The sequence below is a fragment of the Atractosteus spatula genome, chromosome 7 (assembly GCF_055471065.1).
Source record: "Atractosteus spatula isolate fAtrSpa1 chromosome 7, fAtrSpa1.hap1, whole genome shotgun sequence".
In the NCBI taxonomy this organism is placed as follows: domain Eukaryota; kingdom Metazoa; phylum Chordata; class Actinopteri; order Semionotiformes; family Lepisosteidae; genus Atractosteus; species Atractosteus spatula.
The window spans coordinates 41,053,972-41,068,429 of record NC_142712.1 but is presented as its reverse complement, the minus strand read 5'-3'; the positions used below and the strand labels follow the sequence as shown (position 1 = coordinate 41,068,429).

Sequence of the window (14,458 nt, the reverse complement as noted above, 5' to 3'; positions counted from 1 at the left end):
AAGAGGCGGTTCAGCGGTCCACCAGTTAGGGCATTTATGTGGACACATTCATGTTTCCTGCTTATATATAGAAGAGTTGTTGAGGTACTTATGAGTTGCTGAAAGACCAGTTTGTGCACAGCCTTGGTGACCATCCCCATTGGTCTGAGACAACATGTGTTGGTGGCATGATCCACCATCCCACAAATTTAGTCAAATTCGATTTTTTTTCCTAATCTGCTACCTCGCTTTTCTCCTATTTTGTCCGTATTTTTCTGTGCTTAGCCGCACGTCTTGGTGGGGGGGAATCACCACCACTGTTGCTAGCTGAGCCCATTGTGGGCTCTGTTCAGTCTTCTTCCCTCAGTGTGTTCCGGCCTGTGCTAAAACAGGGCTTCACCACAGACCCTCGCCATGCTATCCAATAGGACAACTCGTTCACCCTTACAAGGGGAAGTACACCCTGTATTCAGGCGCCAACCCTGCCCCTGTCACCTGGCGTGAGTGAAGATGGCAAGGCTCGCTACAGTGCATGCCGGGAGACAAGGGTGAGTATGAGTATCTACGAGCTGCCGAATCCAGTGTTAGACTAAAACTTCACTCCATCCTCCAGTCTTGATTTCCTAACCCAGTAGTTAGACGCTGCTTTCTTAATTTTTAGGGCCTCCTTGCTCCGGACCTCAAAACCCGACTCTGGACTTTATTCTGGGAGTGGCTCCAGTTTGGAAACAGACCCTGCAGCAGTTACCGTAGGTTTGGGTTTCGTTATTCTCCGACAAATTTAATGGAGATGCTTCGGTTTTTACGGGGAAACTTTGACAGCTTTTACATGTATTTGTTTTTTAAATGCAGTTTTGTCCCCTTCCCGGGAATGGCAATACACTGTCAGGAAAGGAATTCTGAAATACTTCACCGCTACTGAGTGGCTGCACGACGGTTTAAAGAATTAAATTCAGTTTAAGAAATTCTGACACTGGGATTTGTGTGCGTTATATACCAAGATCAAAACCTTTATTTCCTTTTGCCCACATTAGTGTTCTTCTGCAGTTTGAACCGATTCCTAACAATACTTTTCCAGCTGGTGGAAATTTGTCTCCAGCCCTGAATCTTTGACTCACCATCCACAAAGCTCCCTGTATAACACCCCAAGTAAAACCATCCAAACCGAAGGTATTAGGGGAGAGCTGTGCTTATTGTACCATCAATTATAATTATCACGTATGAACAACCCCGTGGATTATCTGATTGCTTTATTTAAATTCAGAACTCATGGCATGTCTGGTCGAACAGTTAATTCCGTATAATGTTCATATTATAAAACAGGTGATGTATAGTACTCATGAAATCATATCCCCGAGATAAACTCGATGAAAGTAAAAAGCTTCACGCGAAGCAGTCAGCCTTCCTGAAATCTGTTTTGCCCTGCCTTTAAAGAGCTGCCTGATGTCTCTGCAATAGGGAATAATGAATGGATTTTTTACTTTTCAGACAGACTCTATGGCAGTGGGCTGTCTACAACAGTGTGTGCTAAGTGAATTAGACCCACCCGCTGGGACAGCTAGGAAACGCACCTGAGAGGTACAGCACAGGGCGTCATTGGAACACACCCTCGTGGCAAGCGGTGGCACACCTGTAAATATTTCTGGTGCAGAAACAGGTTGTTCTTATGATCACGCCAAGATCTAAGAGATACGATGGACATGGATTCTTAGTGATAAAATGTGCAAATAATTTTAAAGCAGTAATAATAAGAACTATAATATCCTTACACGTATGCAGCGCTTTTCTGGAAACGCCACTCAAAGCACTTTTATGCTTTAGCACTTCATTTACCACCAATGTGTAGCACCCACGTGCCTGATGCGACGGCAGCCATAGTACAAGCTCACTACAGTACATACCAGCTACCAGTGGGGAGGAGAACAGACTGATGAAGCCAATTTATAGGTGGGGATTATTAGGAGGCCATGACTGGTAAAGGCCAGGAGGAAACTTAGGACACCGGGGTTCACACCCCATACACCCCAACACCCTTAATTTAAAGTATTTAATTAGCTGTATTGTTGGTCATTTGACATAAACAATACTAATAAGTTGCTTTATTGTGAAGTATTGACTCCAGAAATTTTAAGATACTTTATTGTTTGTGTGTGTATGGTTCGCTGTACTCTGGCATGCAAATCACTCATTTGTAAATGTGTTATCTTGAATGATGTAGAATGAACTGTGTGTTGTATTATTATTTAATGGAATATAGTGTTGTCAGTTGTTGAACTTGTCTTTTAAAAACGTTCCGTTCAATAAATGTTGCTGTTTAGAGAGGAAATATCAACAATTGTCTCCATTCTCCGGGCCTTTCAGAGTGGAATGAGACTCCTCGCTCCAGCGCCGCGCCACTTGTCGGGTGGTGCGAAAATTCTGTCCTGAAACGATCAACGAAAAACAATCCACTGATTAAATCTAAAGTCCATTTTGTCTCATATAGGGTTAATTGGTGCCTTTCTTATTCAGCTACCGGAGTATCCGCTGTTCGTATTTGCTGTGGTTGCCAAAATATTATATCTTCAAACGTCACTATTAGTGCAGGACTGCCTTACTACTGTCGTTCAACAAACTGCAAGTTTAAAATTATTACACAATGAATATTGTAATCAGATCCACCTTAAACTTATCAATGTTCTTTTAGTACGGTTTAGCTGTTAATAACCCCAATTACTTTTAACTCCTTGTACAGGGCGCCGCGTACTGATGTATGCATGAAAATATTTTTTCCTGACTCGATTAGCAATCAATTGGGAAAGAGCCAGGGACAGTCTAAAATAGTTGGCGGAAGTTTTATTTTTTTCTTGGGGAGCAAAACGCGGGGTGGAAATAACACTTACGTATACCCAACTAACCCGCACTAACACGTTTTCGTCTTCATGGATTAGTTCGGAAGGCGGTTCCTTAAAAACGCAACCCGTCGCCCGCCGGCCGAACGTTTCTCGCAGATCCACCTTAAATGACTAATCCCAAAGCAGTCCCTCCCTCCCCTCGGCTGTTCCCCGGCCAGCTCGGTCGCTCTCTCTCTCTTTCCAGCCGCAGCAGTCGGTGGGTTGAGTTGCGCGCTGCCATTGTTCTGCAGTCCGGAGTGAGTCTGCGACTGTCCGCTCGCCTTCAGCCTGTCACAGTGCGCCAGGCGGGAACCCGACCGCCGGCGACAGCACCAGAGTCAAGCAAACAAACCGAAACGGGGACAGCCGGTCTCGCTCTGATACCCCGGCCAGGACAGGAATCCAGAAGAAACTAAAGCCAGCGGATATCCCTCTGCCGTAATAATTTCCTCCTCTTTGGAGGGGAAAGGAATTTTATTTTCCATATACATGTGGGTTGTGAATAGAGACTGCAGTCGCTACAGATATTAGTGTTCATGTTTGTTTTCTAACCTGTGCGATATTGTTGTTTTTGGTGCATCGCTAGATGTGCTTTTATTCGCTTTAAAACAATTATTCTAAAATAGTAAAAAAAAACTACTGTATTTCAACCAAACAAAAAAATCAAGCTGCTTGTTTTTCAACGCCAAAGTATTTTTTTCGGAATTTTGTTCTGGACTCTTATCTTTCTTTTTCCCTCAAACCAGAAAGCCGACTAAGATTTTGTCCAAACCTGTTGTTTATACCGATTCATTAACTGCTATACTCTGACGCGGCTGCGAAAACAAGGGACGAATTATTAACCGTATTGAATCTTGCAATTAATTAATCGCACGGAAAGTATTGATCCCGGCGATTTTTGAGGAATGTCACATTCTCAGTTTGGGGCATAAACGCAACAGCTACAAGCAAACGAATTGTAGGTGAATCTCCAAAGAAAAAAACAACACGCTTAGCGTCGTCTTTGCCAAGAAAAATCAGGAACGGCATTTTCTGCAGGTATTATCGGTCTTCACTTAGGGAAGATCTTGCGTGACTGAGATTTGGTTGTTCGCCTTTTCTCTTCTTCCACGGTAGTGTACTAGAATACCGGCTATCTAGTGCCAGAGTTTCTGAGCCCTATTCAGAAAGAAGAAAACGGACTGAAAGGGGGAATCCTCTCTCGCGTTACCTCCACCGCCACAGGCGGAAGCTTGGATTAAACGCATATAAATATACAGAAGAGGTGAAAGGAAGAAAAGAGTTTTTTTTTCTACACATCTGCCGTCATGTTTGATAGAGCCTGAAGCTTCATCTATCAAGTAAAGAGTGAGGTTGGTCTCGGTCGTTTTTTCTCGCTCTCTTAGTTACGCTGTATTTTCCACAGGTGTGTGTGTCTGTGCGGGCATTCTGCTCGCCTGGTTTTTAACCTGCTGTTGCCTGGTCGAGTTTGTTACTGTGCTTAAGTAAAACGAAGGCATTGCAGTCCATTACGAGCGAGCGGAGGTGACGGGAGGAGGGGTGGGGAGGGTGACTGGAGGGACTGTGATTTATTAGGTCTTGTTATCGATTTGGAGAGGTTGGGGACATGAAAACTATTACTGTTAAGTGTGTTGGGTTGTGTTAGGCTTAGGCTATAAGAAATACGCTATTAACTGTACGTGAATATTTTTCGGCGCCCCAAAGGGGAGGGTCGGCTTCTTAGTAGTATCATCAGGAAGCCTGTATAGATGTTTCGTCAGGCATTACCTATGTACAGTACCATGTACCCATATGTTGTATGACTTGTTTTAATGGGAGCGATGGGGGTAAAAAGATGGGATTCTCATGCCACCGCTCGTGGTCTGGCGGTGAAAACTGCTTTGGAGGAAAAAAAAAAGAAGTACTTGCTGATGAGTGAGGCCAATAAATGTTTTTTTTTTCTGAAAATAATTACCCTTACGGCTTTGTCATATGAGTTGACCATGCTCTTGTAATGCTCTTTTGATCCATCTACAATACCCTGAAGGGAAAGCAGCGCAGTGGTAGGCGTTGTGCAGAAAGCGTTCGAGACGCTGAAATAAAACGGGGAGGGAGAACGACTGTCCTTTACCTCTGGAAGTGTCGGTACAGAGCTGTAGAGCGGGGTGTCGCGGGATCAGACTCGTTCACTTACTGTAGAGAGTATTGATTTCTTCCGGACGGACAAGCGCTGGACTGTCCCTTTCCGCATCACAGTCACCAGTTCCAGAAGTAGCCCTACAGCGCGCGGCAGGATTTCTTCACCTCTGAGACCTGGGTTTGTCATTCGGCAGGTTAAACCTATAAAGTATCACACGGTGGAATTAGTTTGCTGGGGAGTCTAAAATCAGAGATCTCCATTAATTAGACCATATATAGACAACAAACTACAAACGGTTTCCTCCTTACTCTCCTCTTGATAAATTGTACAGTTTCGGAATCGGCCAAGGTGTTCGTTTTTGATGGCGGGGTCTGTTTCTCTCCTAACAGGTGATTTTTAAACATTCATCTTCAGAAGTACATGAATTAAACGTGGGCCGATATTCTTCCGTAACAAATTAACAGAGGGCTGCATCGCTATTTAGAGGTGACTGCCCTTTTTTGAAACCACAGCAATTTGTTTTAAAACTTCTCTGTTAAAATGGCTGTAATACAAGAACTGCACCGCCATTTAGCCAGTTTTATATGACCTGAAGAAGACTAATACCAAAACGTCGGTGGCTGGGCATAAGCACACGCAGTGTAAATTACCTCAGGGGAGTTCGTGAAAAGACACACCAGAATCACAGGTGATGGGGGGGGGAATCAATAGGCGATACTACAGCTCTGATTTGGGGAGAAAATAAGTTTTGAATGGCGCCGGGGCTGCGTGCAGGGTTTTATGGAATATCATGCAAGCGCACGCACACAGAGACCGTCTTAAATGGTGATTGCTAATCAGTTAAGACACTTCGAATAACACTACCAGCAAAGCCGGTGCTGTTGACTCTAGTGCAGGCGCATAACGGGAGAACGGCGCTAGACATGGTACCCTTATAAGCTACAGGGTTGGCAGCTTGCGTCCCGCACAGTCGCGCCTAATAAATTGTAAAGACGCTCTGTCTTCACAATTCCGAGAATAACATTTCCGACAGCCTTAGTTCCAGGATAAGCTATTCAAAAGTGTAAGTCTTGAATCTCCGATCTCTTGTCCGTTGTAACACCTCGCTTGTTGTACGGGACAGTTCTTAAACTGGGATCAGTCAAGTTACTTTAAGACATTGTGTATTTAACGAGTAACTAAAGCAATGACGAGCTGACAGCACCGTTGATACGTTTATGCAGCGCAAGAAAATGTCGTTACTTATTAATGTGATTTCGATACAGATTGCCTCATAAGTGACAGATGAACCTTACTTGAAATGGGCAGCGTGTTTTAAACAAAAATAAAACCGTCTACCACACGAGAACGTCTGTACGGGGCCGAGGTATTTTTTTTCTGTGCGTCTAATCTTGTATGAAAACATACAAGTTACATTCAGTTTCAACTGGTATGGTGACATACCAATTTGTTAATGGGTGGAGTTGGAAAGCCGAACAGCAGGAAGGATAACAGAAGCTGTTTCTGCTTTTCGACGCCCAGAAGGAGAATTCTAACTTTCCGGCTTGAGAGACCGCGGTGCGACAGGGCTCCAAGTGTCCCCGAGCGTTGAGGTCATGGACTTGGTGATTGGCTTAAGCTCGCGCACGTTCTGTGGTCCTGGCCCCTGCCGCGTTTGCGGGCTTCGAGCGCGTCTTTGACTGCAAAGAAAAAGGTGAATGCCTGACCTTTTAAAAAAAAAAATGAACAGGTAACGGGTTTATTCCATGCTGAGAAGAAAAGAGAGGAAACGCAACGTTTCGGCTTTGGAGCCTTCTTCAGGTGTGAGTTTTTTTTTTCTTTTCAGCATGTAAACCCGTTACCTGTTCTTTGCAGCCTACGCATGCTGACGCGGCTACCTACTTGAACTACTTTTGGAAAAAAATGCGCCTTTTTAACGGTACCTTAAACGGCAAATGTTCCTCCTAAGCAAACAGGAGAACACCGGAGTTGTGCACTCAGTCAAACAGCGGTCTGCTCTAGACAGTAAGGCCTATTATTGCCTTTATGCGCAGGCCTACTGTACGTCTCGAAAACATTGTGCCATTTTCAGTTCTCGCCTTAGCTCAGTGTCCGGTTATGAAAAGCAAACTTGAACGGTGCTGAATTCTCGGGTTCGGTAGTTGCAGTCTTGCAATACCGATGTGATCATCTGCGGGGAATGTGAAATCCTCATCTTTTTTTCTAAAGCTTTGATGATCCAGCTCAACGCCATTCTCACAGTTGATATTGACCAGTTCTAATTTTAATGCGACGTAAGAAAATGATTTTGTGAGGGTACAGAATTCTGAAGAAGGGAATTCTTTTTTTTTTGGTGGTGGTGGTGGGGGGGTGTGGGGATTTCTGGCGTGAGTCACTGACATTCATTCCTTTTCAAGCACGTGTGCTACCTGCTGTAATGCTCGTTAAATATTTTTAATATTCCAATTCACCCATCTTAATATTCAGTTAGATATTTCAAACCTTTTAAGGCATAGTGATGGCGAGCCTTCACCAGTCAGATGGCCTTGTTGACATTTCAGCGTACATCAAGCTCATAATGAATAATGGTGAATAATTCGTCCACGATTTCTAAGTTAGGATTTGGAGTTTTACAGATGAATATGAAAAGGTTTTTTGATTTTTTTTTTCTTCCAAAATGATGCCCTGTATACTTGTACTGTACTCCCAGTTTCCAAGGAAGCCCGATGCCCTTAGTGGCAGATGGGTTGGAAGGAGAGGCTGTAGAGTTAGTGCAGCTGTGGGTGGAGTACAAGACCGCACCGCCGGGTGCCCTGCAACGGCTGTGACTACACCACTGTGGAGTCGAGGCCTTTGTCTTGCGTTGTCTTGCCTTCAGACGCCCCGTTTAAGCAGCGACAGTCCTCTGGGAAACCGCAGAACTAGAAGAGCGAAGTCTGACGCCTCCCTCCTGTTTAGAGTGCAGGTGAATGGGTTGGGACGGGGGAGGGAGGCAGTACTTGTGGAGCTGCAGTGCTGCAGCACTGTTTCTGCCAATGCCTGATGTGAGACCTCAGATGAGGCCCGGGCCATTTCACATTGTGAGGCCCCCTCATTGTTTGGGAAGAGGGGTAAAAAATATTTTAACGTCAAGAATGGCATGGTGGGAAGATTAAGGCGGGCATACTGAAACTCCTAAAGAACGGTAGATTCAGTACTGAAAGGGGGATGTTTTTTCACAGCCGCGGACTTGAGTCAAGAGTCGCAGTATATGGTAAAAGTCCCAAATTCGCCTCACAAACGCAGCCAGAGGGTTAAAGTGGACGACCACGCACCCTTGGCTGAGGTGAGGCCCCCCTGTGAGGTGAGGCCCAGGCCAGATGGCCCTGCTGGCCCCCCTCTCGTAGGATCCGTCTGTGGGTTATGGCCCCAGGAATTGTAAAATTACCACCGTGCTCACTTTGTAATACGACATATTTCAGAAACATGTCACGCTTTTTCTTCAGTGTTTTTTTTAAATTGGTGTCGTTCTGCATTGTGTGCCCACAGTTCAGGATTGAGCTTTTTGAATGACCACAACATTTTTCTTTTTTCGTTTTTGTAAATGAAAGCACTGGTGAAATGCAAACCAGAGAATGCAATTGGAAACTACATGGTAGTGTATTTAAAACCGAGAACAGGGAGGCACTTCGTTATCCCGGGAGAATGGGACAGACTACCCGGTTGTGTTATTGGAGCCGATACACTGGCTACTTCTAGAAGCAGGTGGGTGAGGTCTTTGCCTCAGTTACTGTACCAACTACCAAATGGGCAGAGCGGTTGAATGTCTTACTCTTGTTCTGTGCTTATTTATTTGCATGTATTTAATATCTGTCTGGTTGTCTGTCAAGTGGTATTAAATTTTGCCAGGAAAAATTCTAGAGATTGACAAGCCAATCATTTGCATAACACTTCATGCACAGCCATGTGATTTTAAAAATGGTCAGTCTAATGTGTCTGATCATTGTCCGATGCAGAATGTTTCTGCTTTCTTTTACTGGAGTCTGGCTGCCTCAAGGTCATCTCTGTACTCCCCCTAATATATTGGTGTGCAAGCAGGTGTGGAATTATTGTTTTAAAGACTGAGATTGTTTTCACAGCTTGTTCCGGAACTGAGAATGGTCAAAAGTGCTTTGAGGTTTCTGTTAGATTTGTCTTAACCAAATTATGCAGGGTTACATACAATTTTAGGCAGCTCAATAATGTGCAATTTAAAAAAGAGGGGAATTTCCCCGAACAGTTTATGTGACCCAGTGCTTTATTCCTGACTCTCACGCAGGCAGAATGTGAAGTGTTTGTTTTGTTAACTTTTTGTGGGTCAGCAGAGAACATACAGAAGGAGAGTGGCCTTTTGTATAATGGATTTGGCCCGTCAAGCTCGTTTTGTTGCTAGTTTGCTCCCATCCTGCCCTTTCTTGAAAGAAGCCGGGGAACCAGCTTTGTCAACAGGGCTGGCAGCTTGTTCTAAACTCTTTCTAAAAAAAAGTGCCTCCTGTTCTCGATTTTAAATGCACTCCACCTTAGTGTCCCTCTGTGTCCTGTAGTTTAAGTTTCACTGTTTTCAAAGAAGTCTAATGTGTTGCCCCTTTGTCAGTTTCTTTGGAGATTGTGAATACTTGAATGAGGTCCTCTTGTAGCCTTCTCTGTTCACGAAAACTAATTTCTGTCAAAGGAGATATTCCTTCGAGCCCATGAATGTATCGTGTTGCGGTTTTCTGGACTGATTCCAAAGTAGAGACCCCTTATATACCTTTATATGAGGTTCTGCTAGTGTGGAGGACTAAGGAGTCATTCCTGTACAATAATGGGTTATGCTGTATAGTTGACCTATTTGAGTACTGACAATTTGAAGAGTGTATTCTTTATAGTTTAGCCTTCTATCGAATGAACTTGTGTATTTATCTGGGGGGCGGGAGAGGCCGTTTGGCATGGAGGTAGCCCGGTATATTTTCCAAGTCTTGCCTTGCCTGCTTTGTTGTCGGGGCAGGATTTTTTTTTCCCAGAAAATCGAAGCCATTCCCTTTTTTAGTGCTATGGGGAGGATCCTTTTATTCCTGTGCAGAGCAAGCTGTGTTTGGTTAGCGAAGCCTAGTTGCCTCCAGTTAAGAGGCACTCCTCGGCTCAGCTGGATAGATGCAGCTAAAGCTGGGATGAGAGAATAAGATTCCGTGGTGGAGCAGTGTCATGTTTGGATTGTGTTCCCACATGAGGTCATTTCTTGGACTCCCTGTGGAAGTGTGCCTTGCATGCACAAAGCTGTCATCCTATGTGGGCGGCAGTAACGCCAATGCAAAAATGTTCAACAGCTGTATGAATGCGATAGCCCCATGCTTTATGGAAATTAGAATTAGTGAGGGTTCTGGGACATGAACTGCACCCCTCCCTTTTTTTCCAAGTCAGGGTTGATCTTTAAACCGCAATCGCAAACCCTTTTATTCTATAATTTCAGATTCTGCCTTCAGCCTGAGCAGCCACATCAGCTCACAGTGTGAGCTGGTTTGTGAATAAACCACCGAAAATTCTTTCCTTAATTTAAAAAGTCATTCACCGAGTTAAGTACGAAATTAATGTATTTTGCAATTAATTTTGATTAATAATTTAAGGGTGAATGGTGAACCCAGGGTTCTTTACTAAGCAAATGTCTGTATCATTGTCAAGAAATTGGGGGTTTTGAAAGACTGGACAATTTTTTCCAGTCGTGGCTCTGATGGTAGGACAAACATTTCAGTTACCACTTTGTTTAGAGATCAGCATAAGTAGCAAAATGAAAAGAAGCCTAAGTGGATTTTAGATTGCCACTTGGGAAAGCAAGAATTTAGCAAATTGCCAATATGGTTTAGATATTGGCATTAGGCTACATAAGTAAAGTCATGGTGAGCAGTGGCTGTTACTTATACTAATTGAGTGAGAAACTCAATAGCATGCCAATGAGCTTCCTTGCATTGTTGCGCTCATTGTGATCAGTGAATGCAGGCTGTGCTCTGCACTGGGAGACAACTGCTTATCAAATAAATAGATGAATAAATTAACATTTAATGCGTGCTTGGCTGAGGACTGTGTAGCTTGAAAATGTGGACTGCGGTTCTCTCGCCAGATCCACAGCACTGCTGAAAGAGATAAGACCTGTGGCCTCTCCAGAACAGAGGCGCTTGACCATTTAGCTGGAAAGTAAAATGTTTTTGTGTGCACGTATGTGTGTCACTGGAGTTTCATGATGCCATTATACATTTTGTTTAGCTCTCTGAAATGCACTGTTCTCTAATGATCTCATTGTAATGTGGCAGAATTGCATGTCTTGTCGTCTCTTCTCTGCAATAGACCCCTGTTGTGATCAGGACAGCTGTGTATTGAGTCCAGATTTCTCTGAGCTTGTTGCTGCAGAGGGATGGGTGCGTCTCTTGGGGAAATGCATGGAACTGTTTGTAGCCCACTGCACGGCTCTGAATGTAATCGGAATTCAGCAGACTTGTGTGCGTTGTGACACTGTAAGAGCTGTGCTGCAAATTTGGCATAGAAGGTTGAGGGGTCGGGTGGTGATGCATTAAAAAATGATACAAGAGAAATGACAGGAAAAGAAAGGACTCTGAAAACCAGAAACATCTCCGTAAAATAGCCCTCTGGAGAGTTGCAAGGCTCCCACAGAGAGCAGATATTCTTCTTTTATAAGCTTGTATCTCTCTTTATGTTTACTTTTTTGCCCTTCTGTGTAGTGAGCGGTGAAAAGCAACAACTGGGTGCCAAGAGACTGTCCTTTTTTTTTTTATTCTGGTGTAACTCTCATGTGTCCATCATGCCAGCGCCTTCTGTAGACAGGAGTTGGGCATTCAGGGAACAGCGGGCGGTGCTTAGCAGGGTTTCCTGGCATCCTGGAAAACAATGAACATTACAAGCTCATTATCCAGGCATGGAAAGGTATTGTAAAAAACAGAATAGGATAGTGGAGAATGGATTGTGTTGTGCTGGATTGGGCGGTCCCAGGCTTTTAATGTTTACATGAACAGCTAAAACCTTGCATTGCAGTAAGTTTGACCCACTCCACCAATTACGGATTTTCGAAGGGTGAATCATTGCCTATAATACGATTTGTTCCATCTGCCCGTAAGTGATTGTGCTCAAAGAGAAGTGCTCCCTGTGGTGGGTTCTGGTGCGTTTCCAGATACAGATCCCCGCTGAGAGACAGAAACTGTGGTTGCGGAGACTTGTCCAGTGCCAGCACTGCCTGTGTCACGATGGGTCGGTGAACGGCACCCGATTCTATAAACAACTAGCAAATTCGCCTTCAGCCAAGGGAACTTGCTGAACCTACCTAGGGATCTGACAGTCTGCAGATGCATTTGTGAGTTTGCTGCTCTATTAATACATAATACAAAAAGCCTCTTGAGATTTATGGTGCTTGGCAGGACCTCTGCTTGGCTGACAGGTCTTTCGCTGTAAATAAACGGATTAAAGAGTGAAACTCATCATTATGGGAATGCAAAAGGGAAACTTGTCTCGTTTAAAGCAACACCTTGGAAAAGCAACAATTTAAGCTGCCTCTATTTCTTTTTCAGCTGCGACATCCTTGCTGCTTGAGTTAGCCAGCTAAGTAAACTGAGCAAAGCAGCTGCTCAGATTGACCTGCAGGAGTTTGCTTCTGGGGTCAGGTTTGGCCACATTTGTCAGCTTGCACCTTTGAACCCCTGTAGACACAAAGAAACCCGCATGTGTTGCATAACCCCAATTTGATCCTCGTGCCACAGATACTTGAGAAACTTGACAGGATTGATTATTGATTGTTTTTTTTTTCATAAAAGCAGACCCTTTTATGAATAACTGGTAAAGGGGAAGGAAGGGCTGCGTTAAGGGGCCTCCGTGTTGGCCACGGAGGAATGAGATGCATCATTCAGTGTCTGATGCTGAGCCTTTGACTTGAGCAGTAACACTGGAAGCAACAGCTGTAACTGCTGTGCGGTAGGGTTCTGATTTCCATGGTTGAAACATTTGTCAGTCAGCATCTTTTTGTTTAAATACTGTAAAAGTTAAGGCCCTTGCAGAGTTCCTGAAGGGTGTTTGCGTGGCCGGTCATGGGAGTAGAGGCCTTGTGAGTGTGCAGGTGTGCAGAGGCAGACCTGTGGACTTTATCAGGGTGTCGGTCCAGGAAGGGCCGTACGGGTAGCGGACCAGAGGATGGGGCTGTGCTTCCGGGTCAGTCGCAGGTGTGAGATTAAAAAATATGCCACCTCTGAATTTAGAGGTCTTACCCGTTGTGATTCAAAAAGCTTAAATGCCCAAAGGTTCTCAGCTCGTTAAAACAGTGTTAAGGTGTGGTCACAAAATAAGGTGTGGACGATCAAGGGAAAAAAATAGCTCAACACTATCAGTCAAGGCTGATCCAATTGTACATATAATTTTCAGAGTTTCCTTGTAAATTGATTTAATTTCTAATAAAATCTGTGTACTGTGAATTTCGTATTTTTCCATTACGTTAATGCTTAATTGAACACTTCAATGAAGTAATTAGTGGTTAATGGCAGTGTGGTGAGAGCACATTTCTTTTGAAATGTCAGGCTGTAGCGATTTAAAATTCGCTTTCGAATGTGGTACAAGTGTTGTGCTCTTTTTTTTCTTTGGTGGATAAATGTGTCACCATTAATATGGTCTTCATTACAGAGCTGCAGTGGAAAAACTCCTAGGAAAGAGTAAGCAGATAGCTGTGGCAGGTATAACTAGCAGATAAAAGACTTTATTTGGTAAGTGTGAGGCCAGGTAAATGTAGAGTGAAGTGGATTATTTTCCCAGTGGGAGAGACGATCCATTAGATATCTCTAACATTTAATTAAAAATCCCATTATATTGGAGGTAGGCATTTTGTTTGCAGGATTTACACCTTGTGAAAGTAATTAAGATTGCCTGAATATAATCTCCAGTTTCCAAAATGGCAATCCAAGTTGCATTTTTCAATTCTGCAGGTCACATGTACATTTACTTGGAGAAGGGATGACCAAGGGAACAGAGTAGGTGAAGAGATGCAGGTGTTCAGACTGAGCATCAGTCAACAGTCAAGTCTTCTTAGCGTATGAAAACAGATTGGGGGGGATTTTAGTATGACACTGCAGAACTGAGAAATCCCGAAAAGTGATTTGTTGCACACTTCAGTCAGGAATTGACTGACCTGATCTTTCTCACCCATCCAAATGGAACAAGCTACCCAGCCCTACTACAGAAGCAAGATCCCTGAGATCCTTGGGTCAAGTACCGACGCTCGCACGATGAAGATTGGGTGAATGATAACTCTAATCTGTCATCTTAGAATATTTCTGTGCACTCTGTTACTCTCAAGTGGGAGACCATAACATTGCTCTTTAGAACATTTCCAGTGATTTTTTTTCCCCTGTTCTGTATTTGGCAAAGCTCTGAGATTGTTGAACAAGGGAGACCTTGTTGGTGTTTGCTGGTGCCTGCAGTAAGGATATGGGGACAGAAGCCCTGGTTATTGCTACAGGAGGTTTGC

General features: G+C 43.9%; 1 protein-coding gene across 4 annotated transcripts in view; it reads left to right on the top strand.

The window, feature by feature from the left end:
* Positions 1-700: 700 nt before the first annotated feature.
* The window catches only part of atp2b4 (ATPase plasma membrane Ca2+ transporting 4), a 96,598-nt gene continuing 82,840 nt past the window's right edge, over positions 701-14,458 (top strand). For 3 of the 4 annotated variants that reach the window (XM_088920847.1, XM_088920844.1, XM_088920848.1), the window contains exon 1: positions 3,060-4,204. The gene's annotated coding sequence lies outside the window, so the exon portion shown is untranslated. Of the gene's footprint in view, positions 729-3,059; positions 4,205-14,458 lie in introns of those variants that run through there. The other variant, XM_088920845.1, reaches the window with a different exon arrangement.